The sequence below is a fragment of the Girardinichthys multiradiatus genome, chromosome 18 (assembly GCF_021462225.1).
Source record: "Girardinichthys multiradiatus isolate DD_20200921_A chromosome 18, DD_fGirMul_XY1, whole genome shotgun sequence".
Taxonomy (NCBI): Eukaryota; Metazoa; Chordata; class Actinopteri; order Cyprinodontiformes; family Goodeidae; genus Girardinichthys; species Girardinichthys multiradiatus.
In genome coordinates this window covers 8,343,580-8,363,031 of record NC_061810.1, presented here as the reverse complement: position 1 = coordinate 8,363,031, position 19,452 = coordinate 8,343,580, and the positions used below count along the sequence as shown (strand labels likewise).

Here is a 19,452-nt window from a genome sequence, read left to right as displayed (position 1 = left end):
AAGTCTGATATGAAAAACTGAACTAGGGTGGTCAAAACATTTGGAATACTCAACATTAAATAAAAATTCTTTAGAGAAATTCTTCTGCCTCAAAACCAATACAAACTGCACCTTTTTCACCTCCCTAAGCAGTACACATCTAGACACAACAAAGATGCAGGCACAAACACTCTGCTCCCATCACTAAAGAGGCTCATCTGAACAATCATGGCTGAGAATAAAAACAGTGAGTTGCTGCTGGAAGCTTAAAACTGCTAACCTGGCAAGTAGGTCCAGGAGAAAACCTTTGCAGCCCACAAGGCAAATACAAAAGCGTTATTCAGATGCATTTTTCCTATGAGGGAGATGAACAGGAAAAGCTGAAATATACAGAGCCCTGATGCTAGCTGTGCCAGCACTACTACAATTTCTCTCCTGTATCAGATAACGGGAGGTTTACTACTCCACTGTTGCAAACTAATTAACACTATCAGTATACGTACATTTACAGACTCACTTCCAATTTCAACTCTGAGATTTCCCATTGACATGCGTTTCCCCAGTGCAGAGTTGGTACCGACCCAGCACAGGGGGTTCTGTTGTACTATGGGTACACTTTTCAATTACTGCCAGAAGCTAGCTAGGTTATGATATAATTATGTTATATTATACCTAATACACTACAAAGAAATATAGGGTCAATGAAGTGACAGCAAGAACCCAAATCATGTAGGTGCAAAAGAACCCTAACGCAACACTCCTCCACCACCATGCTTCACAGCTCTTTAGAAAGCTTTGTACCCAAGACATGTTTTTATTCCACACGTCTTTCTAAAAGGAAGTATTCTTATTTATTCACATAAAACTAAGCAAACTAAAGAAAAGCTTGTTTTCTTCTTTTAAGAGAAATCCTTAAAAAAAAAAAAAAAAAAGCCATACTTTGTCAACATGTTTTCTGACTGAACAGAAAAAAGTTTATCTGGCCAAAATGCTCTAGATCAGCAAAACTTTACAGAAGTTCTTACACTTGCTTATGACTAGGGCTGCATGATATTAGGAAAACATGCCATATGCGCTAATTGGTAAATGCTGCGATAATGATATGACTTGCTATAATTAATTAAAAAGCAGCATTTTCCCTACTGTTAAGCAAGGGGAAACAGGAACAAGAAAATCATAACATGTAGTAAATTATTACACGTCTATGAGTTCACAATTTACCACAGTGGGCGAGGAACTATATTGTTTCCAACTTATGGAGGAGAAACGTGGCAATTTAAGTCTTGACGTAAGACCGCACCATGCAGATGCACACGAGGAGCAGGGAGGTGGATAACATGGAGAAACGTCACTGTTCCACTGGTAGTTTTATTGGTGGAGCGGGACCCCACTTTCTCCGATAGTTAAGTTAATTCATTTTCAAAATTAACGTGCGAGAGCAGAGAGGGAAAGAGAAATCAACTGTGGTGGTTTATACCATTGCATCAGGGTTCTTGCCAGCGCATTTCGAAATTAGGCCAATATGCTCATTTTTTATGGGCGTATCGGCCCTTTAACTGACATTTGTGATCCCTCCTTGTGGTTTTTATGTCGACTATAACGCATGCGCAGAGTCTGTTCCCGCTTCCATTCACCCAATGACCCTGTGGGGTGGGTATAAATGGCATCATATCGGGCCTGCAGAAAAAAATCATGTGTCCCCCAACGCTCACAAAACTTCCTGGTGAGAACCCTGTGTATGGAAGCTTGTATGAGCCAAAACTCAAATTTGTGTTTACTTACTCCCGAGACCTCCTAAAGAACAGACTGTGTTTTACATCTCAAGTTCCACAAGGTTACACTGAAAGAAAATGTAGTTTGCATAATCATGACAGCATATATTAGTAGATTTTAAATAAAAAGCACTTGAGTTGTGATGAACAATGATACTAACATAAGATTCTATCTGTGTAAAAGTACTTTAAACTAGAGATCGGTCAGAGAAAAAAATGGTTCAGTTGTTAAACTTCAACAGCATGAACCTCGTTGGGAAAACATTAATGGCATCAAAGCAGAATGTAAAAAAACTGTCATTTTCACAAAGTCATTACACATTGAAATCCCCCTTTATCCATCAGTCTGAATGTTGCTGCCAAGTCAGGGGGAGGTCAATAATGGACCCATTTGTCCAAATGATTTCCTGCTCCTCAGACACAACCATTAGCCAAGGATGAGAGGTCGTTTATGGTCTACACATCTCCGCTTACACAGGGAGAATAACTTTGGCAACTTTGTGTTAAAACTAGGAGCCAGTGCTAGCTTTTCATACAGACTGTGGTATTTCTAACACTGGTTTGGAGCCAAAGCTTAACCTTTATACAGATTGTATAGAGCACATCACAGCATAATGAGTTACTAAAGGCTTCTATCAGTTTGAAATGTCAAACTGTCTAGATCAGTTCAAGGCAATGCAATAATGGAATGTTTTACCATTGACCGATTACAACATCCAATGAAGTGCTCTTGGATTTTATGTAATAGCACAACACAAATTAGCTCTGAATTGTGAAGAGGAAGGAAAATGGCCAATGGTTTTAAACAAGTATAGCATGCATGTGTATTCGGACCCCCTAGTTCAAATTTCTAGACCTATTACAGTCCAAAGTCTTTTGGGTTATGTCCATAAACTGACCAGCTTAATTTCCCAGCTAAAGCAAAAAATCCAAACAGCATGAGCTAAGATAGCCGAGTGTTCAGGGTGATGTGGAGTATTTCAATGGGTGTGAGTACTTTTGCAAGACACTGCAGGCAGTTAATGACTCGCTTTTTAAAAGGCAATTACTTGTAGTAACAAGCTTGAGCTTTCCTAACCTTTTCAATCTTGGTAGGCAGATATTGAGGTGCCACATGCTTGTTCCCCTACATTTTCATTATCCATGTAACATTCGAACCAACAGCATGTGTATGTACATCAGACCATGTCAAAGGTGTCACCTTACATGTTAGACATTTACTTCTACAACCTTACTGGTTAAAAGTAAGATTAGAACATTTCTCATCGTTTTTCAAATTCTAGACATTAACAGGACCGCCCCTTCAGCTTGTGGTTGACTAGCTTAATTAAATGGATTCAGAGAACAACATGTTCTTATTCTTCACCAACCATACACTAAGATTTATAGAGCTGCATTGCCAGGCCTACAGTTGGAAGAAACCTCTTCTGTTTTCAGCTCTGACCGTTAAAATTGAATGGTTGAACGGCGGACGTACAAAGAAGCGCAGAAAATGATAAGCTGCTCGGCTAAAAGGATCTCCAAAGATTTTAAAATGGAAAGCAAAACCAGAGACATGGAACAAAACAAAAGACTACCAGTCGAACGGATAGAAGAAAAGCCAGCATGGCAAAAACCCAGCCAATGAGCCGCTCCAGGGTGATCAAAGAAGGTTTGAAGTTAACAGTGAGTACTGGGATAATTATGATGCCAGTGTGAAGCTAAACTATTGGCAAGAAGCCCCGCAATGTGCCACTGTTAAAAATAAGACGTGCTGAAGACGATGCAATTTGCCAAAGAACACATCAACTGGCTTACAGCATCATGATATGGGGATGTTTCTCTTACTATGGTCCCGGGCCTATTAATCAGATGCGAGGGATTATAATCAGTTTGCATATATCAAAATTCTTGAAGTGGTCATGTTGCCTGATGCCGAAGAGGAAATGACTGAAATGGGAATTTCTACAAGACCACAACCCCAAAAGACACCAGTAACAACACCAGCAGCATCTTGTTTCCAGACCAACAAAATCAAAGTTATAAAGTGGCCAGTCAGCTTTAAGCCTGATTTTTATTTTGAAATTAGATTAAAACAACAAAGATGGTCTAAACCTACTGACATAAAAACAGAGGAATGGTGTTTGGAAACAAATCTCATAATCCAACCAAATCTCTGCCATACTGAGAGAATGCACACTTTGGGTCAGCAGCATGTGGCTCACAAGAAAAGTCCAGGTGATTTCCTGTTTAAACATGATGCCACAATGGCTAAAACTATATTTTATAAGTCACCTTATTCCACATCATTTACAGGCACCAGGAAATGATGCCATTAGCTTGATAAATGATATTTAGGAGAGCATGTTAAGGAGCTCAAACACAAGCAGAGGCAAAGATCCGACATGATGTCATGCATTATAAATACAGTAAGCACTAAATGACTGGAGCATGTTCTCTACGAAAAGCTGGATTTAATTGGACCAGGATAAAATACAGGCAAGGTTTAAGCAGTTCAGGAGGGCAGTATGGCAAAAGATGAGACACCAGAGATAAAAGAAAAGGGACATTACTATGAAAAAACCTTAATGTTCATAAAATATTAAGAAGACAGCAGATTGTTTATAATGCATGGTGGTGGGCGCGGCGCTGATGGTGTAGGGGTTAAGCACGCGACCATATATAGAGGCTCCTCGATTCAGCCGTCCTGGGTTCGAATCCCGGCGACCTTTGCCAAGTGTATCCCCTCTCTCTGCCCCTCTTTTCTGTCTGCCTACTGGCAAAAAAAAAAAAAAGACATAAAAAGGCCTCTAGAGCAGAAAAAATATATATAAAAAAACAAAAGCCTGGTGGTGATGCAACATCCACAGTACTGCTATGGAGGGCTTTAAAAGCAAGCTCCTGTTTTGATAACTGTAAGGTTAAATGCGATCATTAAAAATTGTTTTAAAAAGAAAATACATATTTTTTTCCTTAAAATGTGTTATTTTTTAGATGTAAACAGAGATAGCAATATTCAGTCTTTTATTTAAATGCTTACATACTTGACCCTTCCCTTGGAGGTCACAATAAAATGGGAGAAAAATTCATGTCAGGCGAACAGCTCAAACACTGTCCATTAGCCTCATAGCACAACTGCCTAACGCAACCACTTAGTCATAGTTTTCATGTTTCCATCAATAACAGCAATCAATTACATATCAAGATAAACAAAATAGAATTTAAAAGTAATTGAACACTCATTTATGTATCCGTCCATGTACAGGTCCTTCTCAAAATATTAGCATATTGTGATAAAGTTCATTATTTTCCATGTCATGATGAAAATTTAACATTCATATATTTTAGATTCATTGCACACTAACTGAAATATTTCAGGTCTTTTATTGTCTTAATACGGATGATTTTGGCATACAGCTCATGAAAACCCAAAATTCCTATCTCACAAAATTAGCATATCATTAAAAGGGTCTCTAAACGAGCTATGAACCTAATCATCTGAATCAACGAGTTATCTCTAAACACCTGCAAAAGATTCCTGAGGCCTTTAAAACTCCCAGCCTGGTTCATCACTCAAAACCCCAATCATGGGTAAGACTGCCGACCTGACTGCTGTCCAGAAGGCCACTATTGACACCCTCAAGCAAGAGGGTAAGACACAGAAAGACATTTCTGAATGAATAGGCTGTTCCCAGAGTGCTGTATCAAGGCACCTCAGTGGGAAGTCTGTGGGAAGGAAAAAGTGTGGCAGAAAACGCTGCACAACGAGAAGAGGTGACCGGACCCTGAGGAAGATTGTGGAGAAGGGCCGATTCCAGACCTTGGGGGACCTGCGGAAGCAGTGGACTGAGTCTGGAGTAGAAACATCCAGAGCCACCGTGCACAGGCGTGTGCAGGAAATGGGCTACAGGTGCCGCATTCCCCAGGTCAAGCCACTTTTGAACCAGAAACAGCGGCAGAAGCGCCTGACCTGGGCTACAGAGAAGCAGCACTGGACTGTTGCTCAGTGGTCCACAGTACTTTTTTCGGATGAAAGCAAATTCTTCATGTCATTCGGAAATCAAGGTGCCAGAGTTTAGAGGAAGACTGGGGAGAAGGAAATGCCAAAATGCCAGAAGTCCAGTGTCAAGTACCCACAGTCAGTGATGGTCTGGGGTGCCGTGTCAGCTGCTGGTGTTGGTCCACTGTGTTTTATCAAGGGCAGGGTCAATGCAGCTAGCTATCAGGAGATTTTGGAGCACTTCATGCTTCCATCTGCTGAAAAGCTTTATGGAGATGAAGATTTCATTTTTCAGCACGACCTGGCACCTGCTCACAGTGCCAAAACCACTGGTAAATGGTTTACTGACCATGGTATCACTGTGCTCAATTGGCCTGCCAACTCTCCTGACCTGAACCCCATAGAGAATCTGTGGGATATTGTGAAGAGAACGTTGAGAGACTCAAGACCCAACACTCTGGATGAGCTAAAGGCCGCTATCGAAGCATCCTGGGCCTCCATAAGACCTCAGCAGTGCCACAGGCTGATTGCCTCCATGCCACGCCGCATTGAAGCAGTCATTTCTGCAAAAGGATTCCCGACCAAGTATTGAGTGCATAACTGTACATGATTATTTGAAGGTTGACGTTTTTTGTATTAAAAACACTTTTCTTTTATTGGTCGGATGAAATATGCTAATTTTGTGAGATAGGAATTTTGGGTTTTCATGAGCTGTATGCCAAAATCATCCATATTAAGACAATAAAAGACCTGAAATATTTCAGTTAGTGTGCAATGAATCTAAAATATATGAATGTTAAATTTTCATTATGACATTGAAAATAATTAACTTTATCACAATATGCTAATATTGTGAGAAGGACCTGTATATGTCTATACATTTATCTTTATGTTTGGATTTTTCTGTTTCTTTCCATCTGTCCTCATCTATTTGTTCATCTATCCGTCTTCATCTATCTATATCCATTAGTGCTGGCCAACTATGTAAACTCGTACACAATATTTGATAATGCAAGAGAAAATATTTGTTTTCCTAAAGCTCACATTGGCCCTCTTAAGCCACAAAGTTCATTTGTAGTTTTTCGAAAGCTAAATTAAAAAGGTATTCGGCTTTTAGACATAAGACACTGATTTAGGCATGATGGCAGAAGGTGGACAGAGAAAGAAAGAAAAACAAATCCAAGTAATTCAGACATTGATGCTGTGAGGCTTGATATGAGATAGGAGTGGTTCACTCTGTAGCCTCCTTGCCACGGCTCCTCCAGCCCAACACAAACAGCTCCACCATCAGTCCCTGGACTGGGTTAGATGCCTGCTAAATTTAAACTAATGACCCGTCTTTCCTGGGGAAAAATCTTCTTTCCTTAACCTCCAATTGCACGTTAATCCTTTTTAACAAATTTACATGTGTTGAGAATCTCTTTTATAACATCATTCATGTCCTTGCCATTTTATCATCTATTCATTAACAGGTCAATTAGTTTGCAGTAACTAAGGCACAAATCCAATTTGGTTCACAAACATTTTATATTGCATATCCACATGCTCCCAGGAGGTAACAGTGCAGAGGTTAGCGAATATGGAAAACTGTGGCTTGTACTGATTTGACATTGTTAATGAAGGCTAGAGGGAAGTGGGAGTGGACCATTTATCAGCAAAGGGCCTCGGGGAAGGCACAGACAGCCAACCATTTCTAACCCAATGCGTTTCAGTTCAAACACAGTCAAGTGACTGATTGCTTCTGTGGTCTGAGGTGCTTCTGAATGGGCTTACGTTGAAATAACAGTCATTAAATATTCCAATACAGTCGTGGTGGGTGTCCCATGGTACCACCCCTATTTGTAATGCCAGGTGTAAAATGGGCTCATAAAAACATCCTTATCCACATGATCAAGAATAAAAAAACGCCTTAACTAAGAGATGGTGCTGAACTCCGTCACTTGATCGTGTTAACCAACTTTTTAGTGTTTCAGAGAAGCTTTCAAGAACACCTAATTCCCCTGACTTTCACTCATTCAAATAAAACCACTACTTTTCCCAAAGGAGCAATTTAAAAGGGCTTAAAAGTAGACCAGGTATGTAGTGAAGTCTGTTGTGGAGAACGTGATCTCTTCTGACATCATCAGAGCCAGGGACTTAAAAAAGCTCAACAAGCTAATAATGAAGGCTGGCTCTGTTTGGGGGACTTCTCTGGAACCTCTGGAGATCATTGGGCAAAGAAGGATTCTTCATAAAATGAGGAACAGTTTGGAGAACCCTGAGCATCCTCTTCCTCAGACTGTGGTTCAACAACAGTCTTCAGTCAGAGGCTTCTTCAGATCTGCTGTAAGACAGACGCTACAGGAGATCCTTCCTGCCCACAACCATCAGCATCTACAACAGTTCTTTGAAGAAGGAACAGCAGCTTGTCCTGCCAAAGAATCCATGCTGCAGGTTCTTCAATAAAAGGTAATAGTTTTTAATTCTGTATTAAATTACGAGAATGTCCACATACATGAAATTAAATTACCACACTTTATCACATTTCTTCACTCAATAAAAGTGCACCAAAGTGATGCATCGGTGGAAGCAGTTTTTAGTTTTGATATGCATTTGAGAACAATCTGACATTTCAGCAATTGATCTGCTGATCCCTTATCAGAGCCAGTTAAATGAACATTTTTGGGCATTTGACTGGTGCATCTCAACAAGTACTTATCCTTCTAAAAGTGATCTATCATTTGACTATATTTGCAAACATTACTCAAAGGGACATAAACATAATCAGCTCAGCTGATCGTGTATTTACAATCACGACAACAGACCAGTTTGCATGCAAAGCGAATGTTTGTGCCAACTTTCAGTTAACATGACAGCTTCATTTCTTTCTGCATCCAGTAAACAAATCCCCATTCCAAGTTATAAAAAAGAAAAAAAAAGAAAAAGAAAAGCTGTCAAATTCAAGTATTTTTCACAACTTGACAGAGAGTTGCGATACTGGCCTGATCTCGTCAAGCATTCCACACTATAAAGACAGACTGTTAAAAGTGAAGGTAACCAACAACTCCAGTCACACTAAAACATGATCTGACACATTCAGCACATCAGCCATAGAACTGCTCTGATGACAAGGAGCTTAACCAGGAGGCATGTTAGATGCTGTCGTTTAAGTAGTTAAATGAGTATACAGTCTGAGCTTGTGGCCTTATCAGAAAATTAATCAACTACGATCAAACATGCTATGAATTAATCTGGCCAATTAACAGGCTGCTGTTCTCAAACTTTGTGGAGAAGAAGATCAGACAAAAAGATTGCTGTGAAATTAGTCTGTTCTGTTTTATAAGAAGCTTTGATCTCGCATAGACGCTCGGCCTCAGACTGTCAAGTGTGACCCAGCAACAAAACCCTTAACTCAACTTTTAGGTTAATGTTAATGTAATAAATCTGCAATTAAAATTTAGAGCAAACTTTTTTCTGACAGCCTGAGTGGAGGACATGACCAACATGATCCTGAGAAGATTCAAAAGAGCTGAGAAACAGCACTGACACTTTGCCAAGCAGACAGGAAAGATGTTGTACGTCACTGGAGCAAAAGGATCCTGGTGGTGTACGCCTATCAGCACATGGGACAGTTCAATTATTCATGCCATGACATTATGTGGAAACAATGGCTTGGCTGAAGGGATGGTTGAAACTAGAGGAAATAGCTGAGTGTATGGTTCAAGTTACAGCAAGGTAACAGGAAGACACAGTCAAACACTGGAGGGACGTTGAACCAGCACACCTTTCCTATCACGAATAATCCCTCAGAGCAAATGTATATGGAAAGAGTCAAAACTCTTTGTGCCTACTACTACATCAAATCTGCCTAAAAGTAGTTTTGTCATTTCTTTTAAAACATTTTATAAAAGTTCTGACTTATGTTTTGAGTAGACTATTAGTTCATAGAAATAAAATTATAAGAACCTTCAACCAATATATTCTGTATAGTTCAGATAAATCCAAGACCGCAGGTCCTAAAGATCCATTTACCGTATTTTCCCCGACAATAGAGCGCACCTCAATATAAGCCACACTCACAAAGTTTAAAAAAAAAAAGGAAATGTACATATATATAAACCGCACCGGGCTAAAAGCCGTCAATATCGACTGAACTGATTACATAGTTTAACTGAACATAACTGAACTGATTGATTTCCGAATGGTGCATGTGGCATAAAAGTGAAAGTGCTGATCAAACAAATCAGAAAAGTTATTGATTGGTTTATTCATCGTCCTCACTGCCCTTCAACTTAAAAGCGGCATCATATGAACTGGATTCCTTGATGAGTGGCTACAGGTTTTAAAAAAAATCTCCGTCATGCCTGCTGCTTGCATGTGCCAAATGAAAATTAGTGCTTTCTTCTTCTTTGATTTCCAATTTTGACTTCCCACCCGTCACGTTTTTTTCACTTTCTGCTAAAGTGCCCCCTGGGGAGTGAAGAAAAATCCACAGAAAAGCAGCATGGTTTAAAGCATGGGGAAAAAGTAGCAGCTTTCGGGAAAATACGGTACTGTCTTCTACTTAACAGAGATCAGACTGAGGAGATAAAAAGTCCAGAAAGGATATGTAGTTCCTACAGGTTTGGGGTTCTTTCTCTCTCAGTGGGAAAAGAAGTAGCAGTTGTACTCTAAACTCAACCCTGGATGACAAAGCTCCTCAACCCATCTCTAAAGCTGAGCCGACCCACCCTATAAAGGAAGCTTTAGACAATCACATCTGGGATTTCACTCTTTCAATCAAGATGCATATCTGAAAGCTAGAGCTGACAATCGAAACACAGACAGATAAATTGAAGGCTTTTGGGCTCAGACGTTTCTTCACTACCACAGAGCAGAGCAACAACCACGTTTCACAGATGAAGCCCCAATCCAGCTTCCACTCCATCCAACCATCACTTGTCAACAAGCCACGAAGCGACTTAAACTCCATTTTAGGCAGAGACTGACCCCGATCAGGAAGGATCAGTCCACCTGCAACAGCTGAAGAACCAGGAGCTCAGACTTGGAAGAGCATACTCTCATCCCAGCCGCTTCACATTAGACTAGAAGCTGTCACATTGCAAGACTCTGTCTCGAAGATGCAGAAGCAAAGATGTGACACGCATTTTCATTTTTTACAGAAGCACTAAAAGGACGAGCTGGAAACCCTTTGCACATATGGGTTTCACTTCATCAGCATGAAACATCCTGATGAAGTCTGTGCGGTTCCCAATCTGTAGATCATGCAGAGCAAACACATTTACAACTCTACTAACACTTAGAAAATTACAGTCATTTAGCTGACACTACTGGGGTTCAGTTTCAAGCCAAAGCAAGCAGGAAGTTTTCTTCAACGATAAATGCTACCTCACGAACCAGAGAAAGCCATGATGAACACTGAACAGTAATTAAAAGCAGATTTCACCCAATGTTGGATGTCCTAAATAGATTTTCAATGAAATTTTCTAGACACCCAACTGAGGTTTAGTCTACATTTTGGCACAGACTGCATACCGGCTCATCCAAGATGAGCTGATTCCCTATAATGGTGATTGCAGACACTGTCCTCACACTTAGATTTTGTCTGGGTACACTGTTTTGCATGTCTGGCTTTTGTGGCAGGAAACTAGATGAAGATGATGGGAATATGCTGTACAGTGGGGAGATAGTCACATTCTTTACACTGTGCAGGCTGCAGTTAAACACATGAGAGTGGATTACATTATTAACAACATTTCATCCCCCTCCAGGGTAGGAAATTACAGTGTTTTGCAACTCGTTACTGAACACAGAGGGCAGTTTGACAATAAATAGAGGGAATTATTGTCAGGAGTAATCTTCATTCAAAGTACTTTCAATGCAGCAAACCTTTAATGTACAAGCATAGAAACATGTGGGAGGAAGCTCCTTCCAGGAGAAGCACTTTTCACCACATCCTTCTCACAGTTACAAGATGAAAGCAACCTTGTAACATCTCTCTCTCTCTGGTAAGTACACTGGGAGCACTGGGTGTGCTTCAAAACTTGATAAGAACGCTGTCAACAGTAACAACAGGGGGATCAAACATAGACCAGCCACAGCCCTTACTCTATATTAGCACACTGTTGTCGAGTATGATCAGGAAAACTAGATTTTGATGGTTTAACTTTACAGTATCACAGTCTACACACGCCCAAATTTAGTCTTAAGTGTTGAGAATTTCAGAAATTTACTCTTACTTTCAGACTTAAGTAAAAAAGCAAGTTAGCAAAATTCTTAAAAGCTATGAATCATTGTTACTCAACCGGTTATTTAAGACAGCTCTGGAGGTCTCAACTGGTTAAGAGTTGACTCCCATACTTCTTTTTTGGTCCACAGTCGTTATGGGACTAAACGTTCCTTTTTGATATTTTCCTTTTTTAAATAACTCAACGAGTGTCAGCGTTTCTACCAGTTGAGTTTCCTCTTAGAATCCACAGCTGCAGCGTTCACATCATCCAATTTAGTGTTTCTATACACAACTCAGTTAACCACCACCTGTTTCTAATTTGTTGCCAAGAAATGGTCTGAACAAATAGGAAACTGCTTGTCTTTAATTTCCCACGAGTATATTGGATTATTTCAGGCATTCTTCAAAAAACAAACACGTTACTGCGTTGAATGGGAACTTGAGATTTTCACAACTTTATCTTGTTTTTCTCTGAGAATATTCTTAAGAAATCAGATTCAGTGATTGGTCCTTGTCTGGGGCTTTCTATATATGTCATGGAGGTTCAGCTTTGCAGCACAGCAACATGTTGTAAATCAGCTCAGACTGACTAACATTTGGTCCTGACGTTTGCTTAAAGTGAGACCCCAACACTTAATAACTAACTTAAGCCCAGATTTGAGTCAAGAGTTTTCTTAAACTTTAAGTCCATTATTAAAGTCTTTATGAGAAGTTTGATAAATTCTGGCCCAGAGTTGAGGACATGTATGGCATCTTAAGCATTTGTTTTCATTGCAACAAAAGGTGCTGAAGTTTCTGACAGGTACGTACAATTAAAACAGAGAGTGTCCAATGCCAACATCAAATTTGCATGGGGAGAACATGCAAACTCCATGCAGAAAGACCCCAGGCCTGGAATTGAACCCAGGACCTTCTTGCTGCAAGGCAACAGTGCTACCAACTGCGCCACCATGCAGCCCTAAAACTAATCTTTATTTATTAAATCTATAGGAATCAACATTTATTAAAGAATTGGGAGAAAGGCATCAATTAAGAAGGGAATATAAATTCAATATCTTGAACACATGAACAACTTTGAAACATTTTTGTACATCTACTTCGAGTGTTAGGCTATGGATAATGATAATCAAACCTTATTATCCATCATTATTAGCATTTTCTAATGGAGATAGCAATGAGACGCTCTAATTCAGCCCAAAGGTGTTCCATCAGGTTGAAGTCAGAACTCCGGTGTGAACGAGCTTGAACGGCCTACCCAAAGTCTCTCATCCAGGTCTTGATGGATCTCGCTTTGTGCACTTGTGCGCAGTCATGTTGGAAGAGGAAGGGATCATCTCCAAACTGTTCCCACAATGCTGGGAGCACAGAAATGCCGGAAAAAAAAAATCACCTTGTGCGCTGAAGCATTCAGAGTTCCTTTAACTAGAACTAAGGGGCCAGCTCCTGAAAAACAACCCCACGGCCTAATCCTCCCTCCACCAAACATTACATAGTACAGTCAGTACCTTTCTCCTGGCAACAGCCAAATCCAGACTCGTCCATCAGATAGCCAGATTGAAAAGCACCTCCACTGCTCTGGAGTCCAGTGGCGACGTGCTTTACACCACTGCATCTGATGCTTTGCATTGCACCTGGTGGTGTATGGCTTGGAGGCAGCTGCTCGTTCATGGAACCAATTCCATGAAGCTCTCTACACACGTTATTGGGCTAATCTGAAGGCCACATGAAGTTTGGAGGTGTGGGGCGATTGACTCCGCAAAAGGTTGGCGACCTCTGAACATTGCGTCAGCTGCGTCACTTTACGTGGCCTACCACTTCATGGCTGAGTTACTGTCGTTCCCAATGTCTTCCACTTTCTTATAATAACACAGACGGATGACGGTGGAATATTTCGGACCGAGGAAATTTCATGACTGGACTTGTTGCACATGTGGCATCCTTTCACAGTACCACGCTGGAATTCACTGAGCTCCTCAGAGCGACCCATTGTTTTATAAATGTTTGTTACAACAGTCTGCATGAATAGGTGCTTGGTTTTATGCACATGTGGCCATGTAAGTGATTGGAACACCCATATTAATTATAAATGATTCGTTTTATAAAACTTGACTAAAAGCTCATTTCAAATCAGTGTGAAGAAGCTCCTCACACACGTTCTAGACATCATTACAGCTGGACATTTTCCACTTGGCCAAAGTGGTTCCAGACACTGCATCCGATGCAGTAAGACAAACAGTCTCATTGCAGAGACCAATTCAGCATAAGGTAAGGCTGAATTTTAATATAAATACATAAGAATTTTCTTTTCTTCTGTTTGATGCTAAATATTTTGCTATTTTATCCTTTTTACTGCATCGTCTACAAAGCAAGGCTGTTGCATGTGTATAATTGAAAAATGATGAATTACAGTGCTCCATCTGGAGATTTATAGAAATAATAAACTTCTGCAGAAACACTAATCTGGAAGTAAGTTTGCTTTGTGGAGGAGTGCCGCCAACCTAAATTAATTTTTTTCCTAATAAAGCCAATATAGATGCAGGTGCTTTGTTTTTATAGACTTTGTTCTCTTTTTACCAATCAGTATTTGCTCTACAGGTACAATAATGGAGGAATGTGTACAGGTCCCAAAAATCCATTGCTTTGTGCTGAAAAGACACAGCTAAGCCATTTCTAAAGTTGAATTTAGACTCTCAAAGCCTCTCAGTAAACTACTACCAGCTACTGACAATAGTTACAAAAAGACTAGTAGAAACTGCTTTGATGAGCAATGAAAAATGCTTGGCAAAGAAATAAAAGCAGCTTGTTGTAGTGTGGGGCACTGAAGTGGTTCAATTTTCTCACACAAAACATGAGGGCACAGCAGGCCGTTTAAATGGCCTGCTGTCCAGTAAATCCCAGGCAGGGCTCTGCTCAGCACCGCATTGCTCTTAAGGGGATTTCACAACATTACCATTTTCTACCGAGTCAGCATTGGACACTGTGCCTGCAGTAGCCAATGTGCTGACTACAGCCTGGGTTCTAACTATACATCGCTATTATTGTGCATGTGTGAAATAACAGTAGGGAATTACTGTATACTCGTGCATCACTTTCAGGTACGAGATAAGTGACAATAGCTACAGCAATCTGCAACAACAGTGTCATAGATCACCTTCAGACATAGCAGACAGTAAACCGCAACGTGTTTGAGCACGTAAAGATACAGCACTTAAAGTTAGAGGTTAACCAGTACTGGTTTGCTACTGCCAGAGCAGCAATATAAAACAAGAGGTGCCAATGGCCAATATTTATTTGGCTGAAATATTTTTAGCTTTTTTATTCTGGGGTTGGAAGTGACTACAGACAAATGTGTTAATAGGGGTGGTGAAAGCTATTAATTAGGAGGGGAAACACCTAAACAGTTCGCATGGTGACCAGAAACAGCAGATTTCTTACTTTGATCATCATGGCCAACAAAATCGGATCTGATTTTTCCACTGAAACAAGCTACCCTAATTGCTACAGCATTACAATGAGTACACGCAGTTTGAGATAACAAGACTCAAACTTAGCTATTTTCAGTATCACCGAGGTGTGTGGTCAGCAGTCAGAGTAGGCACACAAGTTGTCAGACTATTTAATAGGAATCTGATATCTCAGCAGTTTGTTTAGGCTGTGGGAGACTTTTTGCACATAACAGAAAAGTTTAACTTATGGCTGCAACTTCGCTCTTTTCTGTCCTTTTCGAGTTTCAACCTCTCCATCACGCAAGATGCAGGATTTGAAAATGCTGCCGGCCTTTTGAAAATCTCAGTGTTCAGGTATGGATCTACGTCCTTTAGGGAAGATACACAGAAACATATGTTTAAGTAATGCTAGCCCCTCTGATCATTAACAAATGGTAAAGGTGGTTTAAAATGTCAACTTGATGGGGTTTTTTTTTCCTTCAAATTGGCAAAAGGCATTGTAGCGGTCTTTGTTTCATAATGAATAATTAGGAAGAAAGATAAATGCATCTTGAATGCAATTCTTTCTTCTTGTTAGATATCTACCAGATCAGAGTCTGACTTTTTTTTCTCTGCCTCCGATTGGTGATTAAGAGGACAAATATCAAATACCTTAAAGAGTTCATTAATGTCTCTCTAGTTAGTGCATTTTTGAAAACCCGACTGGCGATATCATCGGGAAAAAAACAGTGATGACGATATGAATTGGGATAAATTCACATTTTTTTCCCAGCCCCCTATTTCCACTTGCATCTCTGCCATTTTTGGCCTTTAAGCACAAACATTAACTGAGAGCATAATAAACTACTGAGAGTAGTTTGATGCATTTCAGAGTTGAACAGAAATCACATTAACGTTGGAGACGTAGGGCTGCGTGGATGCATTTGCTGGGTTGATATTACTTTGCTGTGCTGCTGGTTCTCTACCAAAGAACCTGCAGCACATTTTGTCTGTTAAGCGTTATAATTAGTGCGTCTCGAAACAAACCCAACAGCTCAGCAACATTCAATATAATTTGTTATAGGAGGAGAGTTTTTGTTTATTACAAGGACCCCAAAATGAAAAGCCCAACAATGACAACAGTCGGCCAAGCTGCCACATCAGCCAACTATGTTCTCCATCTCACCATCTGCTGCTGGTCCGCCCCCACGATCCTTTATCACACTTGATCTGGACAGCAGCCTGCCAGGACCCAGCAGGGCAAAGCAGATGGTGTGGGCAAAGGCAGAGCACTTAGCCACTAGCAGGCAAACCTTAAACCAAACAGACAGTGAACGAAAAGCCACAGTCTGATTGCTGTAGAGAGCAGAACACGTCCCCAGCATTGTAGGGCACTGCACGGGTTGTTAATGCGTGGATGAGATTTAGGTATGGCGTGAGTCACAGACGACGAGTCAATTCCAGTAGTTTGATGCCGACACCATCCCTCTTTACACAATGTATTCATTAACTTTTCGTTGCGCCATTTCTTTGTCTTAATGAAAAGTTTTCTAGACAGTTTGGGTAATGAAACACAAAATACACGAAAAAGTAACGCAGACAATTCCTGAACCACGAGTCGTTGAAGTTCAACAGGTTAGACGGTTTCAAGAAAATACAACTGGCTACAGGACTGCACCGTCAATGGAAAAGAAACATGCCCAACTCCTTATGAAAGCGTGCATGTTCTGGTTTATCTTTGTAGCGTGTCTCACGCAGCCAGAAATCAACAAAATTGAACATTTATTGTCGCTAAACGGAGTTTGGCAGTTTGGTTGACTGGACGCGAAGAGAGTTTATCCTCACTTTCTCATACTCGAAAGAAAGTTTGTGCTTCAACAGTTTTACGTTCTTCGCGGAGCTAAAATTGACAACAGTTTTATTATACAGCTCTTTTAGACTCCATGAACACCGTCCGAGGAGTAGTGAGAAACATAAACTTACCATAGGTATCCTTCCAACGAACGCATCCAGGCGAACCTCCAAGAAAAGCGACCCGAGACAGAAGAAAACCCCCTCACGACTTCGTCTCTCCTCAGAGAAACCGAGTGCTCGACGCAAAACCCCAAAATGTTGGGAAAGTGTTAAAAACAGCGGCAAAAAAAATGGCTGAACGCAGTTTGTTTTAGGGGGAAAACGGTAAAGAGGGAACGGGCGGCTTTCTTTCTTTGTTCCTCCTGCCTGCAGCTTGTTCAGTGGATATATTATCACCCGTTCATGTGTCCCCGACAGCCGCTGATTGGCTGGAGTAACGGGATGAAGAAAAGGTGACTGACGTCAATTTAGCCAGAATAACGATGCATTTCCGGTCACGACGTCTACAAACTAAATGTATTTCACAGGACTACTTTTAGTTAAGAGAATATTCCTTTGCAGTTTTAAGGAGTGAAGCTACATAATAAAATCTTAATTAATTTCATGTAGTGTTTTTTGTATTTTTTTAAGTGTTACTATTTTTAAACCCAGTTATGAGGTGCTTTTATTTTGTAGGGTGTTCTCGTTTTTCACGTTAATGTTTAGCGTTTAAGCGTGGAGACTCTTCTTAATAATCATGTAATCATGTTTTTGGTGGGGTGGGGTTTCGCCTGTATGAATTAATTTCAGTAAATTTTAAATTTATTTATTTATTTATTGGTTTGTTTATTCATTTTATAGCGATTAACAATTAACGTTTGAATTTCGCCTGCCCTACCCTTCCGTCTATAGATTATCAATGGCAACCATCTGGCCACTGTTTTATTATTTTAAGGTAGTATAGGCTCAGCCCAGCTTACATCAGACTATATTTTGTGTTTTTTCATGTTTGTTTTCAAATGCCACGGAAATGTAATAAAATAATGCAAAAGGATCTTTCTTTTTGGTCTTACAAATATAGAGTGATACTTCCATTAATCTCTGTTCAATGTAGAGCACTCAACCTTAGATATGACCAGTCTAGTATTTTAGATTTTTAACTAAATGCAATCATATGCAGTCTCAAATAATGGGAAAAAAATGTAAAATAGCCTTTTAATTTTAAACCTGGCAGCTGAAGTTTTAGCTTCTTTGCCCAGCTGCAGTGTAGAGGCAATAGCAACTTACAGCTGTTAAACTCTGCGGGACACAAGGGTCATCCAATAGCCATTGTGCAGACATGCAAACAAGCAAAAAACTCTTTCGGGTCAGAACTGGCCTGTTTTTTCTATTGCTTGTGCACCCTCTAAACCAGGGGTGTCTAAAGTTGGTCCTCAAGGGCCAGTGTCCTACATGTTTTAGATGTTCCCCTGCTATTAACATGTCTGATTCAGGTGATTGCAGTTCAGCAAAAGCCTGGTAATCAACCATCAATTGAAATCAGGTGTGCTGAAGCAGGGTACCATTTAAAACATGCAGTACACCAGCCCTTGAGGACCGACTTTGGACACCACTACTCTAGGCCATATTGCTCTGGGTATCAGCCCATATCAAACAACCTCCCCCAGGTGTTTGTTTCAGCTTCATGCAAATGCCTCTAATCTGCAACACAATGTAAACAGCTTTCTTGATTAGGAGACCCTCTGTCAAGAGTAGCTAGGAATTTCCCTGGTTAGCGGGCCTCCACTTAATTAAAAAAAAACAAACCAAGAGAATGGAAGGTGATGCCCTTAACATAGCACATATCTCTTGCCCATCACTCCAAAACACAAAGCCATTCTGCAATGAGTCATTAAAGGCCTTGTGCGACATTTCTTGATAAACACCCTTTACTTACTTGCCAAGAGTTGTTCGACGAGATCAATAACACTCCCATTCCTGTCCATTAAAAGTAAAGCTCCTGCCAGGAGATCCCTGGCTCGACACTGAAAGCACAGGTGGGGGTGGGGTACCTCTATCTATAAGCTGTCACCACAAGCAGTAAAATGTTTGTTGCTCACTTAGAAACCCTGTCTCAGTAAGACAGAGGTAGCTTCAGCTAAACATGACTCATAGCTCCCATGATGTGCAGAGTTTCCCAAGTTGTGTAAGGGCGAGTCTTGTGCATATCTCTTGTGTTCGGAACAGAGCTCTGACTGTGAGGTAGTGTGTGCATGC

The 19,452-nt window shown here is 40.4% G+C and overlaps 1 protein-coding gene across 2 annotated transcripts in view; it reads right to left on the bottom strand.

Moving 5' to 3' along the window:
• The window catches only part of LOC124883446 (SPRY domain-containing SOCS box protein 4-like), a 42,625-nt gene extending 23,400 nt beyond the window's left edge, over nt 1–19,225 (bottom strand). Inside the window, exon 1 of one of the 2 annotated variants that reach the window (XM_047390545.1) lies at nt 19,133–19,225. The gene's annotated coding sequence lies outside the window, so the exon portion shown is untranslated. Of the gene's footprint in view, nt 1–17,346; nt 17,649–19,132 lie in introns of those variants that run through there. The other variant, XM_047390544.1, reaches the window with a different exon arrangement.
• Nucleotides 19,226–19,452: the final 227 nt, after the last annotated feature.